The 12278-nt window shown below is 36.0% G+C and overlaps 1 protein-coding gene across 1 annotated transcript in view; it reads left to right on the top strand.

Annotated features, from left to right (window-relative positions):
* Nucleotides 1-4744: 4744 nt before the first annotated feature.
* grm6a (glutamate receptor, metabotropic 6a) overlaps nucleotides 4745-12278 on the top strand; it is a 99739-nt gene continuing 92205 nt past the window's right edge. The window contains exon 1 of the mRNA XM_067414343.1: nucleotides 4745-5155. The gene's annotated coding sequence lies outside the window, so the exon portion shown is untranslated. The remainder of the gene's footprint in view (nucleotides 5156-12278) is intronic.

Here is a 12278-nt window from a genome sequence, read left to right as displayed (position 1 = left end):
CACTGCAGTGTGACTTCTCCTATGATGACCGTCAAATTGTCTTTGTTTTTCAAGACAAATCATGACTAGCCTAGAAATCTAGACGCACCCTAGCGGCAGCAAATTTAATCTCCCCGCAAGTGTCGTCTAGGAACTCTCATAGAGTCGGCGGGTGGGGCCATAATGACGACGGCCGAGTTGCGTTTGCGTGCTTCTAGTAAACACTGAAACTGCCGAACGGCGGCGATTGAATCAGCTTTGACCGCGACTCTGGAAGACTTGGAGTTGAGCTTTTCTCTGAGAAAAGAACAAAGAACGGCACTGAAGTCATTCTTAAAAAGGGAAGATGTGTTCGGAGTTTAGCCGACCGGATACAGTGAATGTTTAATCATCAACAAGCTCTGTTTCACCGTCGTTGCTCTGGTTGGTGGAAGTGCTATCCTATCGCGTGCAGAGGGAGTTTGAAAGACAACCGTTTATCCCGCCCCTCGTATTGAGCCGTCAATGGTGAGTTTCCAGACCAAACATCTTGATGTGGGTCTGGCTTGTCAGGCTAAATCATGACCAAAATGAGCTAGAGATTTCTTTGTTGTCACCATTTCAATCCCAGACTAGTTTCCTTGCATTTTTAATGCACCTTTACTTTTATACGGTCTGCAATTATTGACACTTTAGATTACATTCAGTGGACATGGATTACAGTGGGTAATTCCGTAAAGGACTATTATAAATTGCACAGTGTGCACCTGGATTTACTTGTAATATATTTGTAGTGCTCTACCAGAGGGCACTTTAGGGTCCCTTGCTTTCCCATCATGAACTTCAGTTCATTGTCTGGACTCATTTGATCACTTCCAACTGTCTATCATTTGCTGGTAAATGTTGGCCTTTATATGTGTTTCCACTCACACTTTGCAAAGTCTTGTTGGTGTTACACTGCATTTTTGAGCACTATTTTTGGTTTCCGTTTCATGATCTTTCTCCCTGGATTTCTCTGTTTGCCACTGCCTTGGATTTTTGTTATTATCTGGATGGTTTGCTCTGTGGTCTTGACCTTATGCATGTTTTATTACATTCAAATGTGTTTGGGTCTACTACTCCACATCTCCGGGTAGTACTTGTAACAGAAGACTTCTATATTTACAGATTCAACGGCCGAGTGAGATACAGATCATCATGGACCCAATCGATTGGATATTGTGTCTTTGTCAGGAGAATTTATCAATCATGGACTATGGATTATCAGTTTTGTGAGTTGTTTTACTGAATACCATTTGAAGAAACCACATTAAAGAGTTTTTTTTGTTGCTATGGACTCAACAAGCCTATTAAATCATGGCTCCCTGGAGGTGAGTTTAATTGTAATTTGTGCGACTACGTAGACAGTGCGCTTTTAGTGAGTTATTCCTTCACCGTGTCCTAACTACATGCAACGCGATAAGATTCCAGCAAAAAGCAACTTGTCTGTCCACACCAGACGCAACGCGAATACGAGATACAACAAATCAATCAAAACCACAGCCAATCAGAACAGTGTGTGGGCGGAGCTCTAGCAGCAAATGCACGGCACCAGAGGTTAATCTTCACAGCACTCTAAGGAAATGAATAAGTACATAATCAAATTCACAATGTTACACCCTTTGTTTAATTTCAAGATCTGAGGTGAATAATCATTGCTGCTTTTAATATGACAAAGCTGGGAGCACTAAACGATATTCAAACTTTTAACATTAAATAAAGCACATAAACACTACCTGAGATTAATATGCAATGTTTTGTGTTGTTGTTTCAGCCGTGATGTCGCACAAAAATAGAAACCGTTTTTAAATTAAATTCATCGCGTGTCGCAGTCGTGGCTGGTGTTTGACTGTGGGTGAAGCGGAGAAAGCCCTTCCCCTAAACACTTTTTTGGGGGGTGGCAGAGTGCATCAAGCTCTGATGGCCATGGAGCTTGGCCCACCACAGTGTTCAGCTATTTCTAGTCTGACGGTCTCAAATCCTGTGCACACAGCTCTTCCGAGTCCAGAGTCTTCTGCTGTTATGAATGCCATGCCAGAGCCTTTTCACAACATGGTCGCCACACCAGAGTCTCCAGCCGTTAGGGCTTCCACTCCTGATGATCCTAAGGCGATCCCTTGGTGTTTGAGACTAGCATCCAGTTTGCCGGATCTACATCAACATCGTCTTCTAATTCAGTGCATCGAGATTGGGGGTCTCAGAGATGCCCTATCTGCTCTCTGCTCCTCTGCCAAATACATCCTGGCTCCTCTGTCTCTAATCCTGCTACAATTCCACGGACCTGGCCCTCAGTCTCTCACCTGTTCCATGTCCTTCCTGGATTTATGTGACTGTTGGAATATGTCTGGAACATGCTCCCTGATGTGGGGAAGGGGAGGCTATGTTACATCTACCAGCTGGAGGGTCCGTAATCTCCACTATAGGGCACTTCTCCCAACTCCCTTGCTTTCCCATCATGAACTTTATTTCCCATAACCCATTGTCTGGACTCCTTATTGTTTAATCACTTAAACCTGTAAATATAGGCCTTTATACGCTCTGTTTCCACTCACACTTTGCAAAGTCTTTTTGGTGTTACACTGCATTTCTGAGTGCTACGTCTGGTTCTTGATTTTCCTGTTTGCCAGTGCCTTGGACTTTTGTTATCTGGGTGGCTTGCTCTGTGGTTTTAACCTTGTGCCTGTTTTATGCATTACCCTCAATAAAGCTTGTGCTTGCTTCTCTAAGTCATGTCTCTGAGCAGTACTCATATCTATGTTGCCCCAACACTGGTATTAATACCTTTTTTTCATACTCCATGTGATTTAAAAATATGGTTTTAATTTAATTCCCCATCTGTTGTCGCCAAATGTCCTGACAGACAATATAAACCACAATGCCCATGCTCAAATGTGTTTTATGTTTTTAGTAGGAAAGAAAACAGCAAGATGCCATTAAGCAGATGTTTTTTTTTTCTAAATGGATTTACAGTGAACTTATTAGTGACAACCACCCTGGAACAGCCTGAGGTTACACACACTCATGTTTTTATCTAACTGAGGGCATGTCATTGGCTTAACAAAACCTCAATTATATCTTAAAAGGAAACCTTTTGCATTTTTAAAGTCTGAAAGAGTATTCTTTAATTATTCACGATTTTTCTCCAAATGTCCCCAATCCACTAAAAGCTACAAATGTGTCGCCAAACTAAGTACATCAACAATCTCTAAACTATCTTCAATATATATTTCATTGACAAACTGTTTAAAGACAGTAAGCATACAATGATATCCCATGTCAGTTTTGACTTGCCATTATGTATTCTACATGGAGCAAAATTCAGTTACGTGTTCTGGAGTTCAGCCTGGTTTCTGATTTGTATCTTTTTATGCAGATTTTCCAACCATTCCTGCTAATCAGCATTTAAATCTCATATTAGCTTTTGGATGACAAAGTCACGCTTTCTGGCTGATGATGCAGTGCAGTTGTTTTAAAGTGATCAATTCAACGTTTACACAGAAAACAGACGGTTTTTATCCGCTCAAGCTGGAGCCACTATAGGTGAGAGATTTTTCTGCTTTTGACAGGATGTCACACCTGCAAGGTTCAAGTGAACAGAAGGTGTTTTTACAGAATCACATAAGAAAATCCCAAGGGAATAGTAATGGATTTTTTTTATCATAATTTGACATGTCAGGTCAGTTTTATTTGTATAATCCTTTTCACAATAAATGTTTTTCAAAGCAGCCTTACAGAGCCAAATGTCTCCAGTGAACAAGTGAAAGGTGACAGTGACAAAGAAAAATCTCAATAAGACGTTCAGGAGCAGGAAAGAGAGGAACCCAGACTCAGTTGGGAAAGCCCATTCTCCTCTGACTGGCACATATGTAAATGTACATATGCCAAATATTATCTACTTACATAATGTGTAATATTAGATATAGCAGATCCTTATTGAATAAATCATTTAATGTTATCCTAGAGCAGGATCTTACCTGATTCTGAGGATTATTATTGGTTCCAAATTAAGATTTGAACATGTGGATTTTTAAAATCAGTTTCTTGCAATGAATAAATATTACACATGTGCAGTGCATACCTTGTTCTATGTTCTGTTGAGATTGATTTGTACCATTTTATGTTTTCATGCTTGGAGTCACAGTGATGCATGGATCAATTACATGATTTTTTGTTGTTGTCTGCATCTATAAATCGATTTAAAAATGTGTTTAAATGTATAAAATAACCAATATGCTGTAAGCCGATTTGTTGTAAATTGACAAGAAAACCATTAGAGGATATAAAAGAGTGTAATTTTTTGTATTTATTTATTATTATTATTATTTTATATTTTACCATTTTGGTCAAATCGAGAAACCATCAAAAAACACAATTATAAAAAGTTTTTCAGTTGTTGTATGTTTATTTTTTACTTGGTTACATTATTGTTTTTCAGAAAATTATATGCAGAAATGTAAAAACATTAGCATATTTTACCATTAAAATGATTCCAATAAGTTTGTCTGAGCAAATCAAAACCCAGTAACAAATATTAGTCGTCCACTAATATTAGTCGTCTACACCCCCCCACTAGCCTACTCGTGCATTTTGCTGAAACTCCATTCAAAATTTTTATTATCGAATTGTGCTTGAGGTCCCCAGCCAAACATATTGTGGAAAAAAATTAGAATAATGAGACGCAAATAAACAGCAACACTCCCCAAACTGAACATGAGGGTAGAAGAGTAACCAACACAAACTGCATGACAGCAAACGAGGAGTGAAAAGAGAGAGAGAGGGAGAGACTCACATTGAGAGAGCGATAGAGCGAGAGGAGGGGAGGGGAATCGAGCTTTTAAGAGATTTGATAGAGATTAGAAGCGACACAGTGTTGAGAAAAACTGTATGTTCGATATGAATCTCATTTCATGGTGAAAACGCAGAGCGAGGCGAGAACGCGGGCAGAACTGCGGAACGCAACACTGAATGAATGAAACGATGGGAAAGAGCTCCGCGCTTTCTTCAAACAGGTCATAGGTGATCTCAGTAGGTCATAGGAGAATAAACGAATGTCAAAATCTGCAGGTGGTTTGAGTGAGTCGTAATGTCTTCGAGGGTTTGATGAGAAGTCGTGGATGTCTCGACAGACTTGGAGAAAGTTCGACATCAGGATGAACAGGTAAAAAAAAAGAAACCCATAATGTTTATGTTGTAAATCTCAGTTTTTGTCGTTTTGTCCTTCGCGCGACCCAAAAAATTAATCGGGTTTCAGTCAGTTTTTTGATTTATTATTATTTTTAAGTATTTTAACCATAATACAATAAACGGACAAAAAGTACCGTCGTATAATCATGTGTTTATTTATTTTTTCCTTTTATTTTTTATTCATGTAACACACGGTAGCTAGGCTGCTCCAAAAAGGATGTAAATGGAGTACTAAATTAATTCAGTTACACTTTATTTTAAGGTGCCTTTGTTAGGCTACTGTGTAATTATGTATTTAAGTACTGAGTAATTAACAACATGTACTTACTGTAGGGTTAGGGTAGGATTAGTTTTTGGTTGAGGGTTAGTTGCATGTAATTATGCATAATTTACTGTTATGGTAAGTAGGCCTATATGTACCATATTTAAAAGGACACTGTAAAATAAAGTGTTACCAGTGAATATCAATCCTACAGTACCAGGGATAAATCAAGGTACCATGGCATTAACACGTTTTTGCGATGATGATGATAATACTCTAGTAGGCTATTCCTTGAAGTACAATGTATGATAAGTCCATTTCATGCTAGAGGAATATAGGATATTGTAGCATGAAAATAGGTTTTTGTGAAAATAATCTTTTGGGGGACTATTGAAGTATTGAAGTATATACTGGTATTGAAGTGAAGAGGCTATACTGTGTGGAATACAGTGTACATACTGTGGCTTGTATGCATAAGGTCAGTATCATTTTATGTATTATTATTACTATTATCTAATAATATCACGATATATGGAACTTATTTTTTGTAAAGGTAAATAAGCATAACAAATTGGTTTATAAAATATATTATGAGTCAACATTTAAGATGTTGAACATTATATAATAACAATGTTTGTTAATGTGATTGATGGATTGTTCCCCTTTATTCCACCCCTTCCATGTAAAGCACTTTGAGTACCCAGAAAAGTGCTATATAAATGTAACAAATTATTATTATTATTTTTATTCACTCGTATTGAAACCTCTGACATGCCCATCATGTTTTAAAGGTATTTTATGTTAGAATATGGCTTGCCTGTCTCCAATTCAATAGTGACTGTAAACAAAATGCTGTGGAAATTGCAGATATTCCACAATGTTTGGATATAGTCCAATTTTGGGAAAACATAAAGGAAAGATACCGGACTAGGATTTAAATTGTTTTTCTCTTTCTGTTGGGAAAAGCCATTCTAATCATTTTATAAAAGCATCTGCAATCCTGTATGGCTTTTATTGAGCCACATGATGTGTATACGCATTTGAAAAGACATAGGTCTGCAAACTCTGCATTAACATTATTGTGTGCATTATTTCATTATATATATATATATATATATATATATATATATATATATATATATATATATATATATATATATATATATATTAGTGCTGGGCAACGATTAAAATATTTAATCGCGATTAATCGCTAAAGTGCTGCTAAATGAACAAAAGTGTAATAACATATGGTTTGCAAACACTTTAAACAAATGAGGTGCTTTTTACAGCAGTTAAACGTTAGTAACAGTTACAACATTTATTGTAAATAGCAACTTAAACATTAATTTAATCAAATTAAATTAAACTGGTGGTATACATATATTGATTCTATAGTAATATTCTCATCAGTGTTCTGTCAGCTTTTACATAGGACGACATAAATCTGCATATTTGTGATATTCAGAGCTTTTAATACTTTCTTTATTTTTTCAGTTTTATTTATTTTATTTTATTCATTTACTTATTGTTGTTGATTGTTTTTAATTCTGTAGCACTTTGAGATTTTGTTAAATATAAAGTGCATTATAAATAAAATGTATTATTATTATTATTATTATTATTATTATTATTATTATTATTATTATTATTATTCACCCCAGGGCGTTATTTAATTTTATAAAGGCCATTTAAAAAAAATCTTATTAAATGTATGCATCAGCTTTCATGTTAAATTCTTACATTTGATTAATAAATTCAGTTAAAATAGTAAAAACACTATAGGCTGTTACCAATCAAATTAAATAATTTAAAACTGCAAAAAATACAGCTGCAATAAATAATGTTATAAGATTGATGTTCTAAATAAAACATGCAATCATATGTTTAAACATAACCGCCAATAGGTTGCAGCAAGTGATCGTCTTCATAAGTGAGTCATTGAGTCATTTATTCAAATGATTCATTCAAAACGCTAAATCATTTAGTAACAAAACACCGCGCTGAGTGTTGCTTTCTTTTGGAACTATTTTCGTCTGTGAAATCATGGGTGAAATGGAACAAAAAAGGTTGTTTGGATCTAAAATTGAAGTACCTTAATATTAATTAGGCTACTTGTTTATTGAACTATAGGCTACACCATTCATGCTACACTTTACGATTGCAAAGTCGACTTGTGTTATTAACAATATCATAAATCATAAATATCAACAACTACAAAAAGCTCAGTTTTACCCCAGTATGTTTCTTCTGTGAGTTTATATCGCTGCTCAATTGTTTTGATTTCTCCACGAATGTCTCTCACAAAAGAGAAAGGCAGCGCAAGCCTCAACGCGACTTGTTAACGTACCAGAGGCAGAGATACACTCATCAATCATTGTTTACATTAAATATAATAAAAACAACAACAAAAAAAATCTGAATCATTCTCGCGTTTCTGGTTATTTTTATATTTTATTTGTCCCATTTGTCCCAGACAAAGAATGTCAAGCCCTTGGCTTACAGACAGCCCTGTATTCTCCTGTGACCAATGGTTTGTCTGTGTATTCAGAGGGAGTGAACGGCCTTTTAATATAATAATAAATAACTAGGTTAATGCGCGATAAAATAATTGTTTGCGTTAATTAATAAATGCGTTAACGCGATAATAACGCGTTAACTTGCCCAGCCCTAATATGTATATATATGCCTTGAAATGTCTATCGTGATTATACAAAAGAGGAATATATGACATATAATGACATATCTAAATAACGACAGAATTAAAATTTTTGGTTGAACTATCCCTTTAAGGTTAAGGCTTTGACAACCATTGCAATATAGATGACTTTTGTGCTCTTCTGTGCACTTGTCTTGAAGCTCCTTTTATCTGCTTTCCATGTCCTGAAGGATGTATTCCTAGTTTTTTAATCAATGCTATGAGGTCTGTTGAATCTCTTTGAATTATCACTGCAACAGTGAACCCCCTGTCGGCTGTGTCATGCTTCTGTGCATGAGAGGTCAGCATTTAAAAGTCTTCCGTTTGTGTGAACACAATGTCATATGTCATCAGGGATGTTTGCAAAAAGTGTTGTAGCTGCTCCCTGCGCCCTCTCGCATAATGTCAAGAATTCACAGTGTGTGTGTGATCTTTGTTTGATAACGTGTGTGCTCTTTGAAATGGCCCTAGAAAAATCAGCAAGAGTTCATGTGAAATCCTTCACGACAGAAGTGATTTTTTTTTTTGCACTGATGGGCATTTTTTTTGCCAACCACCTGAGCCATAAAAGCCATAAATAGTGAGACTAATTACTGTTGAGAAGCAAGAAAATGATGTAATGATATCTCTGATTGGCTGATGGCAGAACAGGAATGCACAAACTCTTCAGTAGTGACTTTTGACGTCTGCCATGATGTCAGGAAGATGGGAAAAATGTATTTAACGGTTTTGTAGATATTTTACTTCAGGTTTTTAACGTACTATGCAAATTAAGGACTATAAACAAAGCAACAAACATAACAGCCAAATAAAGACATAGAAATATAATTAATTAAAGGACAAAAAAAACTGAACTTAGGTAAAGCATAGAAAAAAGGCTAATAAAAACCCCAGGTGGTTGGTCCCAGTATAGCTCATAAACCCCGCTCTCTCTGTGTAATTTAATGGAATGTGGGACAAACTAAACAATCAAATTAAACCTCAAATTATTTTTTTTTCCAACAATGGTTTCTGTCATTTTAGGTTGTTTTTATTACGCTGATGTAATTCAAGAGTTTTTTTTAAATAAATTTGTTTTTAGTTAGTTATTTGATGCTATAAAACAGGTGGTGTGACGTCATGGTTGACAGCTGAGATTGACAGCTTGTCTGAGTGAAGAAGTCACTGAGGCACTAACAGACTTTTTTTTAGGGTTTTCGGGAGGAGATTTGGAGCTTTAATTTTAACACATTTCCATAACTGTTTATTAAACAGTGCTAACAGATACTGCGGGGGCGTGGACGGGGTCTTGATATCAGCTCTACTTCCTGCTCTTTATTGCAAGTCCCAAATCAGGGCAAGATGTCAACATCCACGCCATATTCAGACATTGACGGCTTTACTTTTCTTTATTGGAAGATAGTGAAGGTGCGTCGTCCATATTTTTTTAATGGTCTATGGTATGCACAGCTACTTTTAAAGGAATGCTCCACTTAAAAAAAGGCTTATTTTCCAAGTCATTAGAGTCAAACAGTTGAGTTTTACCATTTTTGAATCCATTCAGCCGGTCTTTGTATATGATGGTAGCACTTTTAGCATAGCTTAGCATACATCATTGAATTGGATTAGACCATTAGCATTGCACTCAGAAATGACCAAAGACTTTCAACATTTTTCCTATTTAAAACTCGACTCTTCTATAGTTAAATTGTTTAGATTATAATGTAATACTTACAGCTAGGCATGTGCCGATATCCATTTTTCATGATGTGATTAATTGCTGAAGTTTTATCACGATATACGGTATTATCACAATATTGAAATAAGTTGCAAAAAAAAGTGTTGCATAGCATAACAATAGCTATTTTTGTAATAACAAAAATAACTGAATGTTTAAATACAATAATGCACCAAAAATATATACAGCTCTGGAAAAAAAATTAAGAGACCACTTAACATTGAGAAACAATGAGAAATCAATGTTAAGTGGTCTCTTGATTTCAGCTCAAAAAGAGCTGTAAAAGTACAATTTTCAAACAGATTAAAGTGCAAAAGAATTAGGCTATAAAGAACAACAGGTAGGCTAACAAATTACAATAAGGTCTCATTATTTAATGCATTAACTAAGATTGAGCAATAGCTACATTTTGTACAGAAAGTATAATGTTTTCTGTAATTTTAGTTAAGAAATACTGATCATCGTTAGTTTTATCTTAGGTCCATTAAAAAAGTTATTTTGATTTTGATTGTAATGTTATTAAACAGTAACTAAGAAATTAACATTAGAATAATTCATTATTTATAAGTATTTTTCATTGTCAGTTTGGTAATAATGAATTAACATGCTAAGTAATGAAGTCGTATCTCAAAGTTTTACTGAACAATAACATATAATTAGAACAGTTCTAATCATTAGGGCATGTTGTAGTCCAGATTAAAACATAAAAATGTTTAAGTTTGAAAATAAATAGCCTATTAAGTCTTTAAGTATTAAGTATTTGGTGCTGTGATGAACAACATTGAGATTACAAAAAACAAATTGCTGTTTTAAAAACTACACGTGGTTTCTATTGTTTGCGGGTTTCCGGGGTAAGCGCTGCATTCTGCAGTTCATCAGCGCCCTCTGCTGTCACTGAGCGGCACTTCATTAACGTGTCTCCTTCACTCGTCTCATTTACTTCTGAGCGCGTGTCCCTTTGACGCAGAATACAGCGGTGTTGAGCATTTATACGGTTGATGGGCAAAGTATTCTTGAGTGCATTATAAAAAAAATAAAATAATTGTTAATAAATTATTATTTACGATATTTTAAAGTGCCCATATCGCGATAAATCGCATTATAGAAAATCGGCACGTCTACTTACAGCCATGGGTGATGATACACTTTGTCCTGTCTGGCCATATCCTTTAGACACCGTACCGTGGTACGGCTAACACTGTCCATGTTTTTTAAATAGTCATCTGGTCCCAAATGCTTTGAGCAAACATGCAGTTTCTTGTTTGAATCTAATGTTACCGGTGTTTTGATATATACACACAGAAAAATAGGGTGTCAAAATTGTACCTTTAGGGGTACTACAGCTTGTCGCTGGGGAAGTACCCTTAAAAGAACAACGTTGTACCATTTTTACCACAAAAAGGTTCATAGTAGTACCTTAAGGTAAGCATCTGTACTCAAAGGTACTAATATGCACCTTTTAGGAGTAAAACAGGTACAAAGATGTCCTTTTAAGGGTACTGCCCCAGCGACAAGCTAAAGGTACAATTTTGACACCCTATTTTTGTGTATGGTTCAGAGCAGGCAACCACTAATTCTTTCGTTGCTTGTTTTTCGTTGGTATTCTGTGAAACGTGATGGTCGAATACACCTTCGACTCACTATCACAGCTCTTTACAACACACAGAACCATGGCTAATCGCACAGTAAATCTCACCACCTAATTCGTGGGCTGCAACTCTGCATTATTTGCAACTACACAAACTTAGTGCCGGTTGCATTAAAAGTGACCTATCTGAGGACTGCTTTCAGACGCTGCTTAATATCATTGTGCCGCTGCACCCATGATATGGCAGCAAAGTTACATGATTATTAGGCAATGAGAGAAAAGTTCTTATCTGTATTCATTTTCCGTTGGTCTTGGTACACAATGGCCCTCATTTATCAAAAGTGCGTGTACACACACCAAATTTCCAGCGTACACCTGGCGTACGCCCAAAACCACGGTGACTTTGAGATTTATCCATATAGACGTTGGCGTACGGCACGCTCAAATCCTACGCCAGCTCAGGAGGGGGTGTACGCACGTTTGGAGTTGGTGCGAAAATGCGCAGAAAAACAATTCCTAACACCACAAAACGCACTGACAAAGATATGCTATATTATGACCCACTGTAAAAAACAAAAACAACAACAACATAGTAATTATAAACTTCAGTGTTTTTTTTGTGCAACATCAACAATCAATGTTTAATTTGTGTGACTATACCATTTGATTTGTAGGCATGTATTCCTCCAGTTGCGAGCCTGTGCGCTTTACCTGACGTTTCAGGGTTAGGCCCGACAGCTGCGCACGGACTGAGACTGAAAATAATTCAGACTGACAAAAAAATAAAAATGACACTCTTCTTCTTTTAAATATTTTTTTTCATCTATTTTCGATG

This window comes from Pseudorasbora parva, chromosome 13, assembly GCF_024679245.1.
Source record: "Pseudorasbora parva isolate DD20220531a chromosome 13, ASM2467924v1, whole genome shotgun sequence".
Lineage (NCBI taxonomy): Eukaryota > Metazoa > Chordata > Actinopteri > Cypriniformes > Gobionidae > Pseudorasbora > Pseudorasbora parva.
Note: the sequence above shows the minus strand (reverse complement) of the source record. Positions and strands in the feature narration are given on the sequence as shown.